General features: G+C 41.5%; 1 protein-coding gene and 1 non-coding gene across 3 annotated transcripts in view; one reads left to right on the top strand and one right to left on the bottom strand.

Moving 5' to 3' along the window:
- Positions 1–22,395, bottom strand: part of Csmd1 (CUB and Sushi multiple domains 1) — a 1,585,983-nt gene that overhangs the window by 403,208 nt on the left and 1,160,380 nt on the right. The window lies entirely within an intron of this gene.
- Positions 3,270–3,468, top strand: LOC132653849 (U2 spliceosomal RNA). The gene has a single exon (XR_009591690.1). It is a non-coding gene; the product is annotated as a U2 spliceosomal RNA (small nuclear RNA).

Consider the following 22,395-nt stretch of genomic DNA (forward strand, 5'->3'; position numbering starts at 1 on the left):
TATGTCACAGGCATGACAGTACAGTAGCATGACCGTATCTGTTACAGGGGTGTGAAGGCACATTATGTGAAAAAAGCTACTTCCTCTTTCCAAAAAAGATGGGTCTTCCTCTAACCAAGGTGCCTCCCTTTCAGAGCTGAGCCCAGCTAAAGAGATGGGAGGAATAATTATTATCTCTCTCCAGGAACCTTGACCCTGGTGCAGTGCCTCTGTAGTTGGGTTAGGCCTACCTGTTCTAAATACTCATAAAAGTTGTAAGTTTTCCTTTTTTCTTTGTAACGCCCTTTGATTCTTTTGGATACTTGCCAAAGCCTAACCTGTTATTTCTGACACTTAGGGCTTCCTCGAAATTTCTCTGAAGTCATTGTCCACTCCTTTGTCTCAACCTCACTGCTTACAAATGTCTTTCTCATTATTATTATTATTATTATTATTATTTATAATTTTTTCACTTTATATCCTGGTTGTAGCCCCTTCCCTCATCTCCTTTTTGTCCCATCCACCCTCCCTCCCTCTTCTTTCCTTATTCCTCTTCCCTAGTCCACTAATAGGGGAAGTCCCCCTCCCCTACTCTCTGACCCTAGCCTATCAGGTCCCACCAGGACTGTCTGGATCCTCTTCTTCTGTGGGCTGGCTAGGTTGCCCCACCAGGGAGAAGTGATTAAGGAACAGGCAACTGAGTTCATGTCAGAGACTGACTTTTCTCCCCTTTCTAGGAGAACCACATGGAGACTGAGTTGTCTAAGGGCTACATCTGAGCAGGGGATGCATGGTCTTTGAGTGATGCATCAGTCTGTGCAGTCAACTTCTTTTTGGCTTTGTTGGTCTCCTACAAACCTAAAGAAGCAAAACAACAAGGAGGACCCTAGGGAACATGTTTACCTGTCATTCAGAAGGGAAAACAGGATAGACAGTGGAAGTCATAGAAGACAGGAACAGGATGAGAGCCTATCACAGATGTCCTGTAAGACTCCACCCAGCAGGGGATTGAAGCAGATGCAGAGACTCACAGCCAAACTTTGGATATAGCACAGGGAGTCTGATGGAAGAAGGGTTCTTTCTTCCTCTTTCTCCTCTTCCTCCTACTGATGCTACTGCTTTTCTTCTTCCTCCTCATCATCATTCTTCTCCATCTTCCTGCTCTATGCAGCTACTGAAATTTACAACTTGTCTGCTCTTGGGTATTTCATTTTACACTCTAAAAAAATTTTTTTTTCCTGAGCCTGGCATGGTGACACATGCCTTTGATCTCAACACTCAGGGATGCAGAGGCAGGAAGATTTCTGTGAGTTCAAGGCCAGCCTGGTCTACAAAGCAAGTTTAGGACAGACAAGGCTACAGAAAAAAAAAAAAAAAATAGAGAAAGAAATTGTCCTGGAAGTTTCCTCTGAGTTGGTATTTAAATTCTTTTATTTAAGAACTCAAAGGACCCCAAGAAGCAACCCCAATTTCTCACATAACATGGTGGAACCCAGGCAGGTCTTCCTGATATTTGCAGTAACACAACTATAAAGTAAGCATACTATAGACTTTGACTATAGATAATTATTCATACAAGAAAAATAAATACTGAAATGATTTATGATAAAGTTATGAGTCAATGATTATTTTTCTTTCCTTTTTGATATTCTGATTTTTTTCTTAATGTGTATGAATATATATGTGCATATATCATATCATTCTTAAGTTAAAGAAGTCATTTTAAATAAGTTAATTTAACCCAGAGAGCAAGCTGAAGGCAGGAATATCCCCATGGAGCTCGCATGCAAAATACTTTATTATCAGGATGAGGAAAATGCACATCTAATTTTCAGTGCTTATTTAAATGGGGGTGAATGATGCCCAAGCAGCATACTCTTCAGAATTATAATATGCAGAAGCAACATTGCTCCCTTTAAGTATCACTGACAGACTTGAGGCTGATCAAACAGTGATGAAAAGGATCAGCCCTCTCTGAGTAAAGAAACGCAAAAGCCACATGTGGAGAAATTAGAATTCGATAACAGAGAATTCCAAAAAAGCCCAGAAAGTTGAGTTAATGTGGGGCATCAACATGAAAAGAAGAAACAAATGAAACAAACAGGAAATAAATAATCGCACCCCAAAGAGCAATCTAAATGAGTGGTTGGTGTGACTAACAGGGCTCCTCCAGGGCTCCAAACGAAGCACTTCATTAGACATTCTGCTCGTTACAATTAATTATTAGATGGAATTAGACACCACGGAACTCAGAGAAATCAGACCCATCAACACAATCCGCCCCTCCAGCCACATTATCAAAACTATGGCAAGGACTACAGCCAGTCCATGGGACCCTTGTTCTGTATGCTGATTGCTCCTGGCTGACTCTTTACCCTCTTTCAACATGACAACCTTACAGACCACATGAAACTGAAAGATTAATTCTCTGTTTTTAAAACAGTTTTCGAGCTACATGTCATGTCTTATTCCACACTTAAAAGTGCTTTTAAGATCAAACCTATGGGCTTAGCAGTTGCTGTTCTCAGGTGGCTCGGGCTGGGTTTGGATTTGTAGCACCCACTCAGTGGCTCACATGATCTATAATTACAGTTCTGCTCCATAGAATACCCACTTTCTAACTCAGTGGCCACCAGGTATATAAGTGCCGTGCTCACATACCTACAGACAAAGTATCAGAAATCTAAAATAAAACTTAAATTGAAAATAAAACTATAGAATTTGACATTTTTGCCTTTCTGTCCCCAGTTCAGATATTTCGGCCATGTACTAGTTAGAAAAATATTCATATTTAATAGCTGTATATTCCTCAATTTTTTTTTTCAATGAAGTTTATTCAGGAACATTGAACAATCCTCGGACCCCGGGGAAAGCCAGCCCACAGCTTAAATAGCCTCTGGGTAGCCAACCCAGGCGTGCCACGGGGGCAATGCAGATAGGTCCACATACATGGAAGCAAGCCAGATCCTCGGCCTTAGCCAAATGTGGAGTTGTTCGTGACAGAGAGCACTCACCATCGGGAAGGTGGAAGGCGGAAACCAGCTCCATCTTTAAGGCATAGCATTCCGCAGCTCTCTACAGTTCCCCCTTTTTGTTTTAGACGCATCAGGCAAGAGTAGAGGTCTGATCTCTGATATTAGAAATAAATTGGGACTTTGTACAGATGTTCATTTAGGTGTCATCCACCCAAAGAGCATCAGACACGTCCGATACCTTTTTCTCAGAGGCGGGACCTGGGGCATCAACCCGCATGCAATCAGACATGCTCTTCTCTGGGTCCAAAGCGGCTGATCGCTTCTCGGCCTTTTGGCTAAGATCAAGTGTAGTATCTGTTCTTATCAGTTTAATATTCCTCAATTTTAAACACAAACAGTTACTCTTGAAGGCCAATGTTACCTACTGGATTCTCCCCTGCATGTGGAAATTGTGCTGAATCAGTAGTATAGTAGCTGTTTGGTTGTTGGTTTTTCTAAAAATAGTTGTGCCTCTTCATCCAGCAGTAGATTGAATGGGTTTGCTCCAGTTCCTCCTATTTCTGATAGAAAGAGCTTTGGAACACAAGGATAGGACTTTACCTCTCTCTGCCAGGTGCTTGGGCTTGTTGAGCACCTGTCCTTGGAAGCACTCCCAAGCCTGGATGTCTTCCAGGCTCTTAGTGTCCCTGTGGACTCCATCTCACCCCACAGCTTCCTCTTCTGCATTTTATCTTGTGTTCTGTTTATGACTCTGCCTCCTAAATTGGCCACTGGAAGGCCACTCTACTTTCAGACCTGTTAAATCCACTGAGGCGAGGAAGCAGCAGAGATGGGAATATGGCTACGTTCTGGATATTGCAAGAACCTGGGAAATCTCCATAGGGAGAGGAGCTTGCTACAGCAGTTGAGGGGGTGTGGCTGGAACCAAGCTATGCAGGCCACTGGCAATGTGCTGGTTTCTTCAAGGACATTTATTTTTATTTTTGATCACACTCCATAATTACCACCTTTACTCAAAACCATCTTTATATTCTCAAAACCATTGCAGTTACTCTTTGGCCATCGTTGGAGATCCCACATCCTTTGGTACCTTTTATGCATCCACCCAGTGTTCAACCTGTTGGGTGGGAATATCCTCTCTTCTCCCCTCCCGTCCCCTCCCCTCTCCTCCCTTCCCCTTCTCTCCTCTCCTCTCCTTTCTCTTTTCTTCTCTCCTCTCCTCTTTTTTTCTCTCTCTTCTTCCTTCCTTTCTTTCTCTTTTCCCTATTCATCCACCCTGCCCTCTTTTAGTACAGAATATGAAACCAGTATTTTTTTTTTCTAATGCTAAGCAGGTACTTGCACTTTTCAACACTTTTTTTAATTTTTATGTTTCCATCCATTACCCTTTTATACTTTTTTGAGAAACAGTGTCCCTGAACAACCTAGGCTGTCGTGAGCTCACTCTATAGCTAAGGCAGACCATGATCTTGCTGTCCTCCTGGCTCAGCATTCTAGTGACTGGGTTGACAGGCCTGCAAGCAAGGGCTGTTTGTTTCTTTTCTACCCTCCATGGTCCATGCTTGCTGGGATGGTCACACACTCTGCTGTAAGCCTTTGCTCTCTTGTATTCTGTGAGTGACCTTATATTTCCCCGCTCCCCACAGACCTTATCACAGTTCAGAATTATTTTTCTATTTCCCTACAAACCCTCTCTTCATCATCTTTCACATCTCCAATTGTGGATGGATTGTGCTTATAAAATAACCTAATTGTACAAGGACAGGCACTTTTCACTTCTGGTCTGCATACATGTATGAATAACTATGTGCTGTGTGTTTTCTCAAAATAACAAATGTGAGTCTGGAGGCTTGTAAAGTTTGAGTTTCTTTTCTCATGACGCGTGGGAAAGAACATTTTTCAGAATTTCATATAAACTATAATCGCTTTTGATTATATAGTAAGTGGAAATATTGAGCATAAGGCAAAACAAAGGACAGCAAAATTAACTATATGATGACAAGAAAGGATCAAGCAATTTAGGAACGAGCTAGAAAGATGGATCAGCAGTTAGAAGCACCAGCTGCTCTTCCAGGGGACCCAGGTTAAATTCCCATCACCACAACCATCCATAATTTCAGTTCCATGAAATCCCATTACCTCTTCTGGCCTTTATGGGCACCAAGCACATGGTGCAAAAACATATACTCAGTCAAAACATTCATACACATAAAAAATAAGTGCAAATTCCAAAAGAAAGCTGCACAAAAGTCCTACTACAAAAATTTCTACCCACATTTTAAAGTAAATACTGAAAAAAATAGTTACTGAAAGTAGGAATTTGTTTACAATTCTAGTCAGATTCTACCCTAACTAATAGTCAACTGTCTTCACATATTACTGTCTTCATAGCCTTAATAATAGTAGAAAAAGTAAAGTCTCTTCCCATATAGTACTGTAAAGAGAGAACACTGGGTGTTGACACATGATATACAAAATTCTTTAAACGTTCATGTTGCATTTATGCTGCTATACTTTATAGATAAGTGTGTAGATAGGTGAAAACATTACATATTGTGTATATAATATGTAATATAAACAAAGTACTTTTATATCATATAAACATGATTTATAACAAATTATAGAAAATATTTATATTAATATGCATACTTATCTATGTTATTTTCCTATCGTCTATCAGTCACATATACCTATAATTTTATCAGTTACATATACCTATAATCTATCAGCTATAATCTATCTATCACTCATTTCTATCTGGAATCTAGTTGGAGTCATGAATGTCTTAATTTTATGTAAGATTTTTTTTATTAATTACACTTTATTCATTTTGTATCCCCCCATAAGCCCCTCCCTCCTCCCCTCCCAGTCCCGCCCTCCCCCCCCCCCCTTTCTGCATGCATGCCCTTCCCCAAGTCCACTGATAGGGGAGGTCCTCCTCTCCTTCTTTCTGATCTTAGTTTATCAGTTCTCTTTATGTAAGATTTGTTTTATTATTTTTCATTATGTGTTTGTGTATGGGTCTCCTGTGGGCCTTTGCACATGAATGTAGGTGCCTATTAAAGATAGAAGCTTTGCATCCCCTGGAGGTACAGGCAGTTCTGAGTCACCTGATATGGATATTGGGAATCAGACTTGGACCTTGTAGAAGAAGTGTGATTAACCTTAGCCACTGAGCCATCTTTCCAACTCCTACTTGAGTTGGAGTGGAATAATGAACAATACACTCCCGTCCTTCATAGCAACCCTTGAGGGTACCTGAGCCATCACCTGCTGTCCTAGCTGAACACCAAGCACCATATTTTCTTTTATTTAAGAACCTAATATTGTGGTTTTTCTGGGATTACTTTCAGAAGTCTATAATATACCAGATACAGGCCTAAAGAGAGAAGCAGAATGTTGTAGATCTAAGTACATCTATAACTAATCTCTTACAAATTTCCAAAAGCGATAGTATGTTTGCATCCCTGAGCTGCCTGTGTAATATAGTCTGTGTGCAGTTTTGCTCATTATGTCCTATCGGAATGCCATCAGGACTCCGAAGCTCTCCTGACACCTCCACAGTGCTGACAGAGAGACTCCCATCCTAGGATTTGGGAGGGGCATGTGTGATGAACTCTTATTTGCACAAAATTCCACAACCACCCACAAAGCGAACATTTATGAAGAAGTTTCTGATGAAGGTATAAAGATAAGCTGATTTAATTAATGTAGACATGCTCACGAAAAAAAAAATTACATAGCTTCTTCCATGGAGGCCCAGGGGAAATGTCAGCATGGGCAGTGTCAACTTGGCTCTTTTTATTCTGCCAGGCCTTTGTCCTGCTTGCTATATGGTACTCCATCTGCAGAGCTGGTGTACAAGCTTGGTGTCCCCACACACTGAGAAAGCAGGGTGGCTTTGAAGCTGGATCTCCGACTGAGCAATGCTTTCTAGGCTGGCTGGAAGTTAGCCAGTCAGAAGCTAATCAGAACTTGACCTTCCATGAGCATGATAGCATCTCCCTGAGTTAGGGTCTAAGAGGTACTGAGGGCCCTTAAGTTAAAAAGCAATTAGCACTCCCAAGAGGTGCAGTCTCACCTGTACTCAAGAGGCTGGATAAGGATCAAGAGTCTACAGTAGGTTTAATTTTAAGGTAATCACAGTAATACCTAGGCATTGAATTCACAAAAAAAATAATGTTCAAGCCAAGCTGTATTATAACTGACAGCAGGACATGGAGAGCCATCCTCAGATAAGAACCACAGCACCCCTCATTGATTCCATTCTGCAAGTCCAGGTGGACCCAATTGGTTGCCCTGGCAGTTTAGACAGGAGAGGGATAAGCCTGTCACCAGGGGGCTCTTGTGCCTGCCAAGCCTCTTTGATGACATCCACTCCATCTCATCAGGACCACAGTCAATGGATTAAGGGCTGCTCTGTTTACTCAGCTCCCCAGGACCCATATAAATTTAGCACCTACACAGAGGAGGTGTTTGAGAGGAAATGAATGAGAAACAAGCTTGGTAAGAGTGTCTAATAGGGCCTGGCTGCTAAACACAGGTCAAGTCAATAGTGCCCTGGTTGCCAGAACCTTTCCCAGTGCAGGCCACGGCCTGGCACGCACAAGGCCTGAACGCTGCGCCACTCACATAGCTCTGTTTAAGTCTCACAGCGGCTGCGGCAAACATCCACATCATTTTAAGATGAGTAAACCTGTCACAGGCTAACATAATCTAGAGTTTGTTACTCAGCTGGTGATCTGGGCACGTCTCTTTTCAAAGCTCCTGTAAGATACTTACAGATTCAGAGAATCCACTTTAGAGGTGGAAAGTGCCAGGTGTGTCTAACTTACATCATGAGGCAGTAGCTGTAATAGGTCCCCTTCCTAATTTTTCTTTGTTTTCTTTCTTCTATTAAAAAAAAAATTAAGAACTATTTATTTATTTATTTTTAAGCCAGGGACTCATATAGCAAAGTTGACCTCAAATACACTAGGTACCTGAGGATGACCTTGAACTCCTGACCTTCCTGCCTGTGGCTCCTGGCTTCTGAGTGCTGGGTTTACTGATGGGCACCACCTCTCTGTTCTGGGATGAAAACCAGGGCTTTATGCGTCTTGATAATCTCTCTATCAGCCAGGCAACACCCCAGCCAATTCCCTACATTTCTACAGCATATAAATTGTCCTGAAACATAAAGCCATCATGGTGAAAGTTAAATGGAAAGAATCATATATTTTCAATAAAAATATACCCAAAGTATAGTTTCTGTCTGCATCGATTCTCCAATCCTCTCACCTAGTATGGGAGCAGAGCAAGGCAGTTCTCTGCGATTTTAAAACTACTGAGACCTTTAAGTGTATTGAAGTGCTTCAGCCATTGTCTGGCTGATTGCTATCTTAGCGTGGCTGGTGCTCTCTGGACCAAGCCCAGGTGAGACACTCAGTCAAATGCCCGGGAAGGACAACATCCACACATCATTACCCAATGTGCACTGTCACAGTTCACTCATGGGCACTGTGTTAGTCTACACGCATGGCTCTTAATTCTCCCTTGTGACCACCTGATCACACAGTGTGTATCAGACCTTGACATGAGCAAAACCACTGGCACTATGAGCATCTAAAAAGAACCCAGACATTCCTGACTGGGCACTGAAGGATCTTTGCAGCAAAGAGAAGCCTCACTCCCATGAAAACCAATGATATGGAGAGATAAGAAAGAAAATAATTCTTCCCTAAGTAGTAAATATCAGTACATTTGACCTCATCTCTTCTGATCCTGGAGACTACCAGTGTGACCGTCTCCACTCAGAGCCTGTTGCATTCTGTGGCACTGTATAAGAACCTTGTCCTTAGCTAACAGCAAAGCTACCTGAGTGGGCTTGGAACCTGGTTTCTGTCCTTCCTCAGGCCAGCCACATGGCATCAACCTAATCTATGCAGCCTAGTGACATAAGCCATTGATGACAAGGAGTTGGTTTGTACTTTGCCAGGTAAAGTCATGCAGCCCATGTTTTCCCATCCATGGAGATCAGAAAAGCTGTGTTCACAGCAGAACTTCCCCATGTAGTTAGCAGAGGAACAGGTGAATGCCAGACCAGGCTAGGAACCGTCAGGAGATGTTTTCTTTAGAGGTCTATTATGTGGGAACTATAGCCAACAATGTCTAGGTCAAATTGCCAAGAATGTTGACTTTTCAACATGTCTGTCATTAAGAAATGATGGCATTTAAGATGATGTTTATGTTGAGAGGTTTGAATTAATAATTCCACACTTTTTGAGTACAATAAAAACATACCAATTATTAATTATTATCTGTCAGTTAAGAATAATGAAGTCAGGTATGGCAGGTCATGTAATACCTGTAACACCAGCAAGTCTGAGTTCTGCCTGGGCTGGATAGTTAGATAGTGTCGCAGAATATAGAGCCAAAATACTTACTGATACTAAATTTGTCAAGTATTCTAGCTTCAGAGGGAAAACTATTCCCTACCAATGACTTTATCTTCTTCATTTAATTGCTTTATTTCTGTTGTGCTTTGAGTGTGAAATGTCCCCAGCAAGCCCATGTGTTGCATACCTGGTGCCCAGAGGGTGGACACTGTGGAGGCAAAGCTTTGAATGTTTTAACTGGTCTCCATTCTTCTCTTTGCTCTCTTGCTTCCTGGATATCACACAGTAATGAAGCTATCTTGCTCCAACATTCTTCCCCTTTGTAATGATTATCTAAGATCCAGCTTGTTCAGCTCTAAAGCCTACTCAAATCTCACTTTCCCCATTGAGCCATCTCCCTAGTTCCTGCTCTTGTGTTTGGACATATTCATTTCTCTTCAAAATCTCATTTGAAATGCTCCACATGGCATGCTTTCATGTATGTGACAGAACTGTCGAGATGAGGGGTGGCTGGCAGCTGCACAAGTAACAGCCCATTGAAAAAACAAAGATCACTGTGCTGATGGAACAGGTGTGATCTGCATGATGGTGGAAGGAAGGGTGTAGTAATTACTCCCAACAGAGCCAATGAGCACAATCACACACATTCTCTCACAGGGATGCAGGAACTGTCCAGTCTAGACAAGTTCCACAGATGATTCTGCAGCCAAATTCCTGACTACCACATTGCGCAGAAGTCAAGTGGGCCATAATTGTGGGTGTGCAGGAGCTGTTGAGAGACTAAAGATTGTTCTGGACTATGTTTTGCTGTTTCCTGGAGGTACATAATTACTTCAACATGAACAAATTACAAGCACTCCTATTCAACAAAAGCCACTGTGGGCATCTTGACTGGAGAAGTAGAAGGTTCTTGTCCCTCAGCCTCAGTGACAGACATTTGCAGAGAAATTTTAATCCAGCAACATGGCTGCTCTGATCACATCCAAAGATATTCTAGGTCTGTATGATTCATCTAGAATGCAGACATGCCTTTAGCACTCACTTTTAATCCCAAAGAATGAAGGTAAATTTATTTGGTTAGAAAAAAGCAGCCAGGTTTGAGTTCATTCCTGACTTCAGTGCAGGTCAACAGAGGCAGTTGGAGCCAGAGAATGAGTAGGAACCAGCAGGTCAGAACAGATTGCTTGAGTTAGGTTGAGGCCAACTAGAGCAAGTCAGGCAGAAGTGAGAGACACCAGTTTGAATCAGTCAGCTTGGAGAGGAGTTTGAGCTAGAACAGCTGAGTTTGATCAGCCAGCCAGAGTTCAGAAAAAGCTAGAAAAGGGTGAGTTTATTCAACAGTAAGCCTCTGAGGCTGAAAATATTCTAGGCCTTGATTGGATTGTGTGGAGCTTTTAGGTCTAGGCCTAGTTTAGCAAATGGAGGCAGGAAGCCTCCCAGACAACAATTACATCAGGCAAATAAAGGGTACTTTTACACACATTTTCAGCAGGTTTTTGTTGTTGTTGTTATTTTTGTTTTGTTTTTTTCCCAACCTATAGATCTGTTATTTTGAAGCATCTTGTGTTTAGCAGACTCTTCAGACTTTATCCCTCACTTGCCACTAGAACCTGTCCCAGGTATGACAGCCAAAAATATCTTTAGAGAAGCCCCTGGTGGCAAAATCACTCATTTGAGAACCACTGATAGATGGCAGAATTTAGAATTATAATAATGATTTTTTTATTTGACAAGAGTATTCTTTTTCATATTTAATTAGGCTAAAATTTTGACTATTCTGTCTAAACATTTAAATAACCTGGTGAGAAAAGTGCATACACATATACGCTAAATATTGGGGTTCCTGTCTGTTACTGAGGTCCTGGTTTTGAAGCTCATTAGCAAATGACTTTTCTTTCAGTAATTACTCTGCCTAAGAAGTTAGGATACAAATCAGGGACAAGACAAGGCTGCCTACTCTCCCCATATCTCTTCAACATAGTTCTGGAAGTCCTTGCTAGAGCAATAAGACAGTTTAAGGAGATGAAGGGGATACAAATTGGAAAGGAAGAAGTCAAATTATCAGTATTTGCAGATGATATGATAGTATACGTGAGTGACCCCAAAAACTCTACCAGGGAACTCCTACAGCTGATAAACACCTTCAGCAAAGTGGCCGGATACAAAATTAACAAAAAAAAAAAAAAAAAAAAAAAAAATCAGTAGCCCTCCTGTATACAAAAGACAAAAGGGCTGAGAAAGAAATTAAGGAAACAACACCCTTCACAATAGCCACAAATGACATAAAGTACCTTGGTGTAACCCTAACCAAGCAAGTCAAAGACTTGTATGAAAAAAATTTCAAGTCTTTGAAGAAAGAATTAGAAGAAGATATGAGAAGATGGAAAGAACTCCCATGCTCATGGCTTGACAGGATTAACATAGTAAAAATGGCCATCTTACCAAAAGCAATCTACAGATTCAATGCAATTCCCATCAAATTGCCAACATAATTCTTTACAGACCTGGAAAGGAAAATTCTCAACTTCATATGGAATAATAAGAAACCCAGAATTGCTAAAACAATCCTCTACAATAAAAGATCTTCTGGAGGTATCTCCATCCCTGATCTCAAGCTGTACTATAGAGCAACAATTATAAAAACTGCATGGTACTGGCATAGAAACAGAATAGTGGATCAATGGAACCGAACAGAGGACCCAGAAATAAACCCACACACTTATGGACACCTGATCTTTGACAAAGATGCCAAAACCATACAATGGAAAAAAGGTAGCATCTTCAACAAATGGTGCTGGTCCAACTGGATGTCTACATGTAGAAAAATGAAAATAGATCCATACTTATCACCCTGCACAAAACTGAAGTCCAAGTGGATCAAAGACCTCAACATAAAACCACACACATTAAATCGGCTAGAAAAAAAAGTGGAGAATACCCTAGAGCTCATTGGTACAGGAGACAACTTTCTGAATAGAACACCAACAGCACAGGCTCTTAGAGCAACAATCAATAAATGGGACCTCATGAAATTGAGAAGCTTCTGTAAAGCAAAGGACACAGTCATCAAAACAAAACGACTGCCTAGAGATTGGGAAAGAATCATCATCAACCCTTTATCTGACAAAGGACTCATATCCAGTATATATAAAGAACTAAAGAAGCTGAAAAGCAGCAAACCAAGTAATCCACTTAAAAAATGGGGAACAGAGCTAAACAGAGAATTCTCTGTAGAGGAATATCGAATGGCAGAAAAGCACTCAAAGAAATGCTCAACCTCATTAGCCATTAGGGAAATGCAAATCAAAACAACCCTGAGATTTCACCTTACACCCCTCAGAATGGCCAAGATGAAAAACTCAAGTGACAACACATGCTGGAGAAGTTGTGGAGAAAGGGGAACCCTTCTTCACTGCTGGTGGGAGTGTAAACTTGTACAACCACTCTGGAAATCAATCTGGTGCTTTCTCAGACAACTAAGAATAGTGCTTCCTCCAGATCCAGCCATACCACTCCTAGGCATATACCCAAAAGAGGCTCAAGTACACAAAAAGGACATTTGCTCAACCATGTTTGTAGCAGCTTTATTTGTAATAGCCAGAAGCTGGAAACAGCCCAGATGCCCCTCAGCTGAAGAATGGATGCAGAAACTGTGCTACATCTATACAATGGAGTATTACTCAGCAATGAAAAATAAGGAAATCGTGAAATTTGCAGGTAAATGGTGGGACCTGGAAAGGATCATCCTGAGTCAGTTGTCCCAGAAGCAAAAAGACACACATGGTATATACTCACTCATATAAACATACAACATAGAATAAACCCACTAAAATCTGTGCATCTAAACATACTAAGCAAAACAGAGGACCATAACTAAAATGTTCAATCCCCATCCTGAAAGGCAAAGAGGATGGACATCAGAAGAAGAAGAAAACAGGAAACAACCTAGGAACCTACCACAGAGGGTCTCTGAAAGCCAGAAGAAGAAAACAGGAAACAACCGAGAAACTTGCCACAGAGGGTCTCTGAAAGCCTCTGCCATGCAGACTGTGAAAGCAGATACTGAGCCTGATGGCCAACTGACGGGCAGAGTGAATAGAATTTTATGTAAGAAGTGGGAAATAGTAAGAGCTGGAGAGGACAGGAACTCCACAAGGAGAGCAACAGAACAAGAAAATTTGAACACAGGGAACTTTCCAGAGACTCATACTCCAACCAAGGACTATTCATGGAGATAAACTAGAACCCTGACACTGCAGCCACTTCTGATGAGAACTGATAGACTAAGATCAGAAAGAAGGAGAGGAGGACCTCCCCTATCAGTGGACTTGGGGAGGGGCATGCATGCAGAAAGGTGCGGGGAGGGTGGAACCGGGAGGGGAGAAGGGAGGGGCTTATGAGGGATACAAAATGAATAAAGTGTAATTAATAAAAGTTAAATTAAAAGAAAGAAGTTAGGATAATCAGAGCAGGTAAAAGTCTAGGGCCAGCTGGGTGACAGAACTCCTGGGGTGGGGATGGCCCTGCCTGTAAAGACTTGTATTTCAGAGTGAAGGCTTGGGAAAGAACGCATCTCCTGAGGATGTGAGGTACCCTTCTTCCTTATGGTGCACACTTCATTCCACAAGGGTTACTGGACAGAATGTTTTGGGCCAGCATACAGTAAAGACATTGAATTTTGAGCTTCTTCTTATTAAAATACATCTATTAACTGTTCAGCTGTCTCACCTGAGGTGAAATGGCTGATATGGCTTAGAAATCTAGGGTACCACACACAGTAAGGGATGAACGTTGCTAAGACTATTCCCCTCCCCAAAGATAAAATTTGATGGACAGAACACACCTGGGTAAGATTATTTCTGGAACCAGTTATCTGTATAAATACAGGATCCTGGCTATTTAAAGTTTTAAGACTGTGTATATTATACATGTGCATCTCATTTGCATTTATTTACAGAATGATAAATAGCACACACCACCTTAGGTAACTGCACGTCAAAGAAAGGTTTGGCACTCAATGTCCTCTTATCCTGACAGATCTGCAGGCATCCCAAATGCTCCCTCTGCAACAGGGGCTTCTGAATGAGGCTCACTTTATCGAAGGCTGTGACCCACACTCCCATAAAACATACCAACATCGTAGAAAAGTAGACATAATTATTTCATTAAAAATATTCAATAGTTCCGTTGATTCACGAGCTGTTGATTGACCTCGCCTGTTCAAACCGTGCTATCCAAATCGAGAAAGAGGTTATTGTAGTGCAAACTGGTGTCAGTTTATATTTCAGTGTTTCAGTGATTTCTGGCAGTAATACAAGAATGCAAAGCTCTACTTGTAGCTTGTTTGTGTCCTGTACTTTTCATGATCACACAGTCCTATCAAATTAATTCAAGACAACATATTTGTGTCTTAATTGATGTGTATGTGTGTGTGTGTGTGTGTGTGTGTGATATTTATCCACCTCTGGGTGGGGCATGCCTCACCTGTGCATGCACATGCCGAGGCCAGAGGATGACATTAGATGCCCTTTGTTAATTTTTCTTTCATTCATTTTTCACACAGTTTCTCACTGAACCTGGAGGTAAGCTTTATGCCAGTGAATTCCAGCAAGCCTCCTGCCTCTGTCTCCCTCCACACTGTGAGGTCATAAGTATGTGTGGCTTCACCTCGGTTTCTCCATGGATACCAGGGGTATGAACCCAGGTCCTCCTGCTTACAGCAAGTGCTTACCCGCTGAGCCGTACCCTGGCCCTTTCAGGTAAGTGAATTGTTTAATTAACTGGAGAGGAAGAACAGAAACTGCAGAGTCCAGAGTGAATTCTAAAAATGTGTAATCATGGATTTGGGTAAAGGAAAGAAAGAGGGTCATGTCACTCAGCCCCCTGTTCTATAGACAAAGATTTTTGCTTCAGGAATGTCTAACTATCTTCTAAGACCTGCCACTGTCATGATGGAAGCAGAGCACACACACTTCAGTTCACCATGGGCCAAAAGCACGTGTTTGCTTTGGAAAACTGCCAGCTCATCAACCCATTCATGTTTTCAAACAGTAGAAACAAATATGAATTTAGCTTTGCAAAATACATCAGTGCATTATCTTTCCTCTTCCAAGGAATCTTTCTGAAATTTCACAGTTTTAATATTCTATGGGCATAAACTCCAAGGGTGAACAAACAAATCGCTTACAATAGTGGGAGAATCAGGACAAAATTGTAATGGAAATTAATGCCCCCTTAGTCACAAACACATCTGCATATATACCAAGTAAAACTGTATACCTAATATATATATATAATATATATATGACATGTATATGTTTGTTTTCTCATGATTTTTAATTTTATCAATGAAAATAAGAATGAGATGCAATCACACTCAGAATGTTTGTCAGAAATATGCATGCTTTACAATCAGTCTTACTAAGCACTAGACTGCTAGTGGATCTGGGAACTAGGCTGTCCCCAGATGTGAGGGCTGTAACTAGTTTATATATTGATGAAGATGATTCTACAGGGTGCCTCTTGCTGGGCTCCAGGTCACTTTTATGTTAGAACAAGTCCTGTGTTCTGCATCTGTGTATTTATGGGGCAGAAAAGGTGGATGGATAACCTTTCATCAACAGAATGACCTCATGGAACGTTCCTCCTTTCTGTTCTGAATACAGGCTGGCCTTCCACTTCCTTACTGGTGTGGTCCTAGCCATATCTCAACCTTCCCCTCAGGACAGCAGGAACTCAGGCCAGGTCATAGGAGAATTTAAGCATGGGCCAAAAACTGGAAGTGATGAGGAAGTGCCTTGACATGCCCTGGGTCACCTTAGGTAAAGGCCTCAGAGGCTGAGAATCTATCACTCCGAATGTAAAAATATTTCCATCCTTATTCTAGATTCAGCCAGTCCTTCAAAATAGGAATTTTGCATCTATCTATTCAACCAAGTCTAGGTACTGTGAAGTTAGGAAGCTACATCTTTGCTGAATACAAGGCTGCTAATATTGTCATTAGCCCCCAACAAATACAGTACAGATATTTTAAGCAAACTAGAGGGCGTTAGACTTCAGAGGAGAAGGCAGCCCCGGAAGAGAGCTCAGTCAGTAAAGTACCTGCCACACAGCATGAGGATCTAAGCTCAGATCCTCAAACTTACACAAAAGCCAGGTGCAGCAGCTTGTGTCTGTAACCCCAAAGTTGATTGGCTCATCAGCCTAGCCAAACTGATGAGCTTCAGGTTCCCTGAGAAACAGCGGTGAGTGTGATGTTGACCTCAGGTCTCTGTATGTGCATACCCATTGCCACAGCATGTTCCTATGACGCCCCTTTCTCTGCCACACACACACACACACACACACACACACTGTTGATATAAAATGCCACAGATTACATGTAAATACTGTACCATTTTAAACAAAGGAAGTGTCAAATGATTGTCTCAAATCTTGATCATTTATGTCACAGAAACTATCTCTTATGGGCTTATTTATGATGTCACACTCAACACATCAGATCTGTTCATCTACCTCTCACCCATATGTAGATCCACACAATGACCATGTAGGAGATGAAAACCTTCCTCCCACATAATTAATATCTGATTAATATCCAAAGTCATTAGAACACTCAGCATATTCCTTCCACACACTGGGTTGTATATTCAGGAGTATATTTTCTAGAACACGATTCTTTTAAAAATTGATTCTTTGAACATTTCTTTGTTTTTCCAGTATGTATGTATGTGTGCATGTATGTGTGTGTGTGTGTGAATGGCATGTGTGTGTAGGCATCAGCATGCCACAGAACACACAGAAAGGTGAAAGGACAATGTGCAGGAGTCAATCCTTCCCTACCACCATGTGGGTCCCAGTGGAGAATAAAACTTGGGTCCTTAGCCTTGGCAATGAGAGCCTTTAACTACTGGCCCAAGTCTATCTACTTACATACATGTTTAATAATGGTAAACCATTACTCTCAGCTCCATGCAGTAAATATGGCTGTAAAAATGTGTTTGTGAAGGACTTCACCACAACATCTTATTGTACATAGAAACTCCATCAGCTGAAGAGCTCAAGCTTTAGTGTAAAGATCCCTATAATACCTTTATATGAACTGGCAGTTCTTCCACCAAAACTTCATGCACCTTTCAGTATGAAAGCTGGATTAGGTGTGTAAAGGTTGATATTATAGATGAGAGAATTTGGAGATTAAATTATGTGCCATACATGTATGCAAAAGAAGGACAGACCTAAAGTCATACGTCCTTCATTTTAAATCCTATTGCTTGTTGGTAGGAACAGCTTCCATGACAGCAAACTCCCAGGAAGTGTTGAAGTGAGGAAAATGGCATCATTAACAACCTCCCCTCTTGTACCACAGCTCTCTGGGATTCGCTGGGCAGAAAGCCTATATGCTTACAGCCAGCACCTCCCAATTTCCCTCCCCCAACCCAACAGCCACTGTCTGCTGACAGTTCTCAAGATAACCACAGCAGAGTCTACGTCTCTGTGAGACTATGGAAGGTTTGTCTAGCATAACATGACCCCTGGGCAGCTTCCATGAGTGTGTCTATCTGGGATCACACGTTGTTTGTGGAAGATGAGGTTCTGACAAGCATAGCCCCTGAGAGCATCCAGAAGTCACTATAGCATGTGCATCTATCCATAGATTGTAGAGCTGTGAACTCTCTTTCTCCCCAGCAGATCTGGCTCTACCTTCTGCATCTGGGACCTCATCTGCTTCCTTCCCTGTCTTTGTTCTGGTATCTGCACAGGATGGCAAAGATAAAGGTTCACTTTTCTTCTTACAGTATCACACATGCACAGGGGAGTTTAGAGGTGGCCACATTTGAATCACCCATAGTTAGCAAGGGAATGCCTTTGTCTGACAAACCCAAGAAGACCTCTGAAGATGAAGGAACACAGGAAAGCCTTCTTGGGAGATACTTATATTGCAAGCTCATGTTTACTTTTCAAAACTGAGGCCAGTGGATAAAGGCCAGTGTTTTCAGCTGCTGCTTTCACCTCCTTCAAATTCTTATTTTAGATCTAAAGGACATGAGAGATCATACCCTTTAATTGTTGTTTTTGTTTCCTGTGATGAAGGGATGAGATGAGAGACAACCCATGCTTTATGAATACACAACTTGGGCTGAGCCCAGAGATTTTCTATCTAACTATCCCTAAGCCTAGACTTGGAAACTCCTGGCATCTGAACAATCTAATCTTCTGCAAACCTGGACTTTGAAGGCTTCATCTTCCAGCCTCTGTCTGCTAACCTAGGCCTAGAATGTTTCAGCCTCTTAGACCTATTACTGAATAAATTCACCCTTTCTAGTTCTTTCTGGACTGGGGCTAGGTGGTTCTACTCAGCAGAAGGCTCAAAACTCCTCTGCAAGCAGATTAATTCAAATTGGCTTCTCTAGCCTTCTCAATGAATTGCTCTGCTTTGAAAAAAGTACCTCTGAACTCCATGAACAGGAATTCAACTTCACTGTACTCCTGAACTCTATTGTACTGTCTCCATGAACTCTCTCTCTCTCTCTCTCTCTCTCTCTCTCTCTCTCTCTGCTGTTCTTAAGTAGCTTCTTTTTCCTGTCTTTTCTTTTGAGAGTTGGGCACATCTTGTCTCTCACTAAATCTATCAAATCTTTCTCTGATTCATCACTTTGTCTGCCCCTCAATTAGATGTCATTCTTTAGGATTAAAGGTGTGTACTAAATTCCAGCCAGAGGTATTGTGTCTATATGCTAGGCAAAGGGATTAAAGGTGTACTAAAGGTATGTCTGTATTCCAGCAGGATCACACAAACTAAGGTCTTTGGATATGATCCTTTGCCAGAACACATATGTCGGCTAGATTAAAATTCTTCTACATTATCCCTGCTCTCACATAGGTGTAAGCTCCTGGGAATCCAAACATTTGTTGATATCCCTTCTGCCTACACCCCAGTGTGTCATAACCATCTTTGTTCTATACTATGCCATAACTCTTTCACTCACCTTTTCTCACCAATATTTAACATGATAATAAATGCCACAGAACACATTTTCACCCCTTGCATTGTTCTCCTTACTTTGAAGATGGTTTGTTTGGAGGAATTCTTTTTTGTGTTTGCCCTGGCTAACCTTGCTCTTCCTCCATTTGACTGAGAGGAAAGCTATCTCCATCTCTAACCTCCAGGGATGAAGTGTTTGACTCTGTTAAACACCTTTCAACCCTTGGAACATGATCCTTCTCTTCCAAGATTTAATCTAAATCCATCTTCCATAAGGAGTTTCTACCTGGGGTCTCTCTGGCACATGCAAAAGCAATTCCAATAGCAGATGCTTTCTCAGGTGGAACTGTTTACACAAACATCTCACTGCTATAGTGCCCAGTACCTCCACCTTCCACATGCTGACTCCAAGCCTCTGACGGAGACTTCATGACATCTTGGAGGTGATTCTGCTTACAAAGTTGTGTGTGTGTGTTTCACTCTTTAAGAAATGCTCCCCATTTTCCCTAAATTTACTAATAGGAAGCCTCCTCCTTAAAATGATAAAGTCTACAATCTAGTGAAACAAGGCCAGGTTGTCTTCAGGAAGACAAACACAAAGTTCTGGGCATGATTTTTCACACTTTGTGCTGTGCTAAGGCTCTTCAGTCCACTCTTGTGAGTCACTGAGGAAGAAACAGCAGGTGGAAACATGGTAGCCTGCGTCACAAAGGAGAGAGCCTCTTGGCTTTTCTTTCCGTCTGAATAGGCTTGGATTTAAACCTTCAGTTGTGTAATCAGTGGTGGATATTGGTTGCCAACATGACAGGATCTATAATCACAATATTATCTGCCCAAAGTTACCTGTCAGTACAGGATCTAGGTGACCTCAAGGCAGGGTCTGGAGGATCAGTGTGAAGTAGGATCCCTAGTCTCAGTAGGACTGAGACATGGTAGCCTGGTCTGAAGGAGGGCTGTGCTCTCTAACTGTGAACTGCCACCACCATCTAGTGGCAGTGGTTGGAAGTAAGTCACAGAGTGACAGTTTCTGGTTCATGATCCTTCACTGTTCACAAGATTACTCCATTCACTGGGAGTGTTTCACATCTCATAAGATGTCATTTAATAAAAGTAAATATGGTGGCCCCTGTGTTCTGCAGTAGGGCACACATACTATTTTGGATAATTATACTATAAAATAATCAAAATTAAATTCTTAGGTATTTAACACATTGGCTCATATATGCATGGGCAATCCTGGTTTTATTCATTAAAGGACAATCCTGAACATCACCAGGGTTGCTTTAGAGAACTCCCCTTTCCTCAGGATGTAACCATGGCACCTACATGTCCTCTAGTTGGATAACCTCATTGATTTCTGATAAATTTCAGAGTCGTTTGTCATGCTTAACATTTGCACAAATTATGTCACTCCACACATTATCAACAATGAAAAGGTTTTTAAGTAGTTAGCTGAAAATTAAGAAATAAGAAACAAAGCTATATAAAAGTGTCTTGCTTCGGCATGCATGCGATAATGCATGCATGGTTTAGTCAATCATAGATTTAATAAATCATGAATAAATAAATGATAGATTTATTAAATACTTCCAAAATCAGTTTAATATGCCTTTCCCACAATGCATAATAGATATCCCTTGTTAATCTTGGATATGTTTTAATTAACCTTCCTCAGCTGGAGTTATTTTTTTCAACAAGTTCATTGTTTTAGTCTTCCATTTTAGAGACACAGCAAGAAGCTTTCTTACAAGAATGTGATATCAGCCACTAGGTACACGGTGGCTGGGTTGATCTTTTGAAGTTTGCGTTCTACCCTTATCGTGTCTCTTTCTAAATTAGCAACCAGAAATGCCTAGAATGGCTTCTTCCCTTCTTCCTTGCCAATTCACTACCCCATGTTCAACCCCATTCTGTACCACTGTCAATGACAAGGCAAATGAAAACAACATTGTCTCCACCACAGCACACCCAGCTCTTCTGGTCTCAGGGCCTTAATTTATCTTGTCCTTAGGACTAGAAAAGCATTCTGGAAGCCACATCTTGTGAGGCATTAGCCCACAGCCTCGTTCTCAGAAAGGATGCCTGTGACTAACTCAAGGTGCTAGCTTCCCAGCCTTTCTATAGACATAATAGGTGGTGGTACCAGTCAAGAACCAAAATAGAGGTGACATCTGTCTCCAGGTTTGTGTCTGTATTCACCACCCCTGACCGGTGTGCTGTATATGTGTGTTCTAGTCTACCAACCCAGGCCCAAAGCTGTATAAGAGAAGTTGGGCAGCACTAGCTTAGGTGTTCCAAGACTTTGTATTCTACATCTGTGGGTGACGGTAGAGTTCAGGGTCCATGGCTTGCTCTAAGGGGAATTCACACACAGCTCAGCTTACTCTTTTCTTCTCTTCCATCATTGCTAGGTGATCACGTCAGGCATAGACACTGTGTGGGGGGTATTGATATTTAAAACACATACTACTTTGAAAACGAAACTCTGGATCTTTTCATTACTGAATTAGCATATGAAATTAGGAATCACATTATGACTCATTTTGTCTCTCTGTTTTGAGGTAGGGTCTTGCAATGAAGCTATGGCTAGTCTGATATTCACTGTATAGACCAAGTTAGCCTCAAATATGTGCAATCCTTCTGCCTTGATTCTTGGGTGTTAGATTATAGGAATACACTACCACACCTGGCTCATTAGGAAAATTTCACACATACGTATCATTTTACTTTATCCATAGCACTTTCATTTATGCAAAGAGAAAATATAAAGGGAAAAAAACATAATATATCCAGTAAAAGGAAGGAAAATAAGACATGCTGAGCCACTTCGGGAAATCTGTAGGTAATTTTCTTCAGCCATAAGGACTCAGAAGACAATCTTTCCCAATTCAGACACAATTGCTCCATGAATCAACCATAAGGACTCTGTTTCTAGTAAATTGTTCCAATCGAGAAAATACTCCTGAATTCATTCTAAGCGCACAGTGCACAGCGCACGCAGAGGAGTCTGGAGATGCAGTGACCCGGTACTGAGCCCACGTGGCTGCCTCTGCTCCCAGGCCTTCTGCTCAAGCTTTTG

Source organism: Meriones unguiculatus, chromosome 4 (assembly GCF_030254825.1).
Source record: "Meriones unguiculatus strain TT.TT164.6M chromosome 4, Bangor_MerUng_6.1, whole genome shotgun sequence".
In the NCBI taxonomy this organism is placed as follows: domain Eukaryota; kingdom Metazoa; phylum Chordata; class Mammalia; order Rodentia; family Muridae; genus Meriones; species Meriones unguiculatus.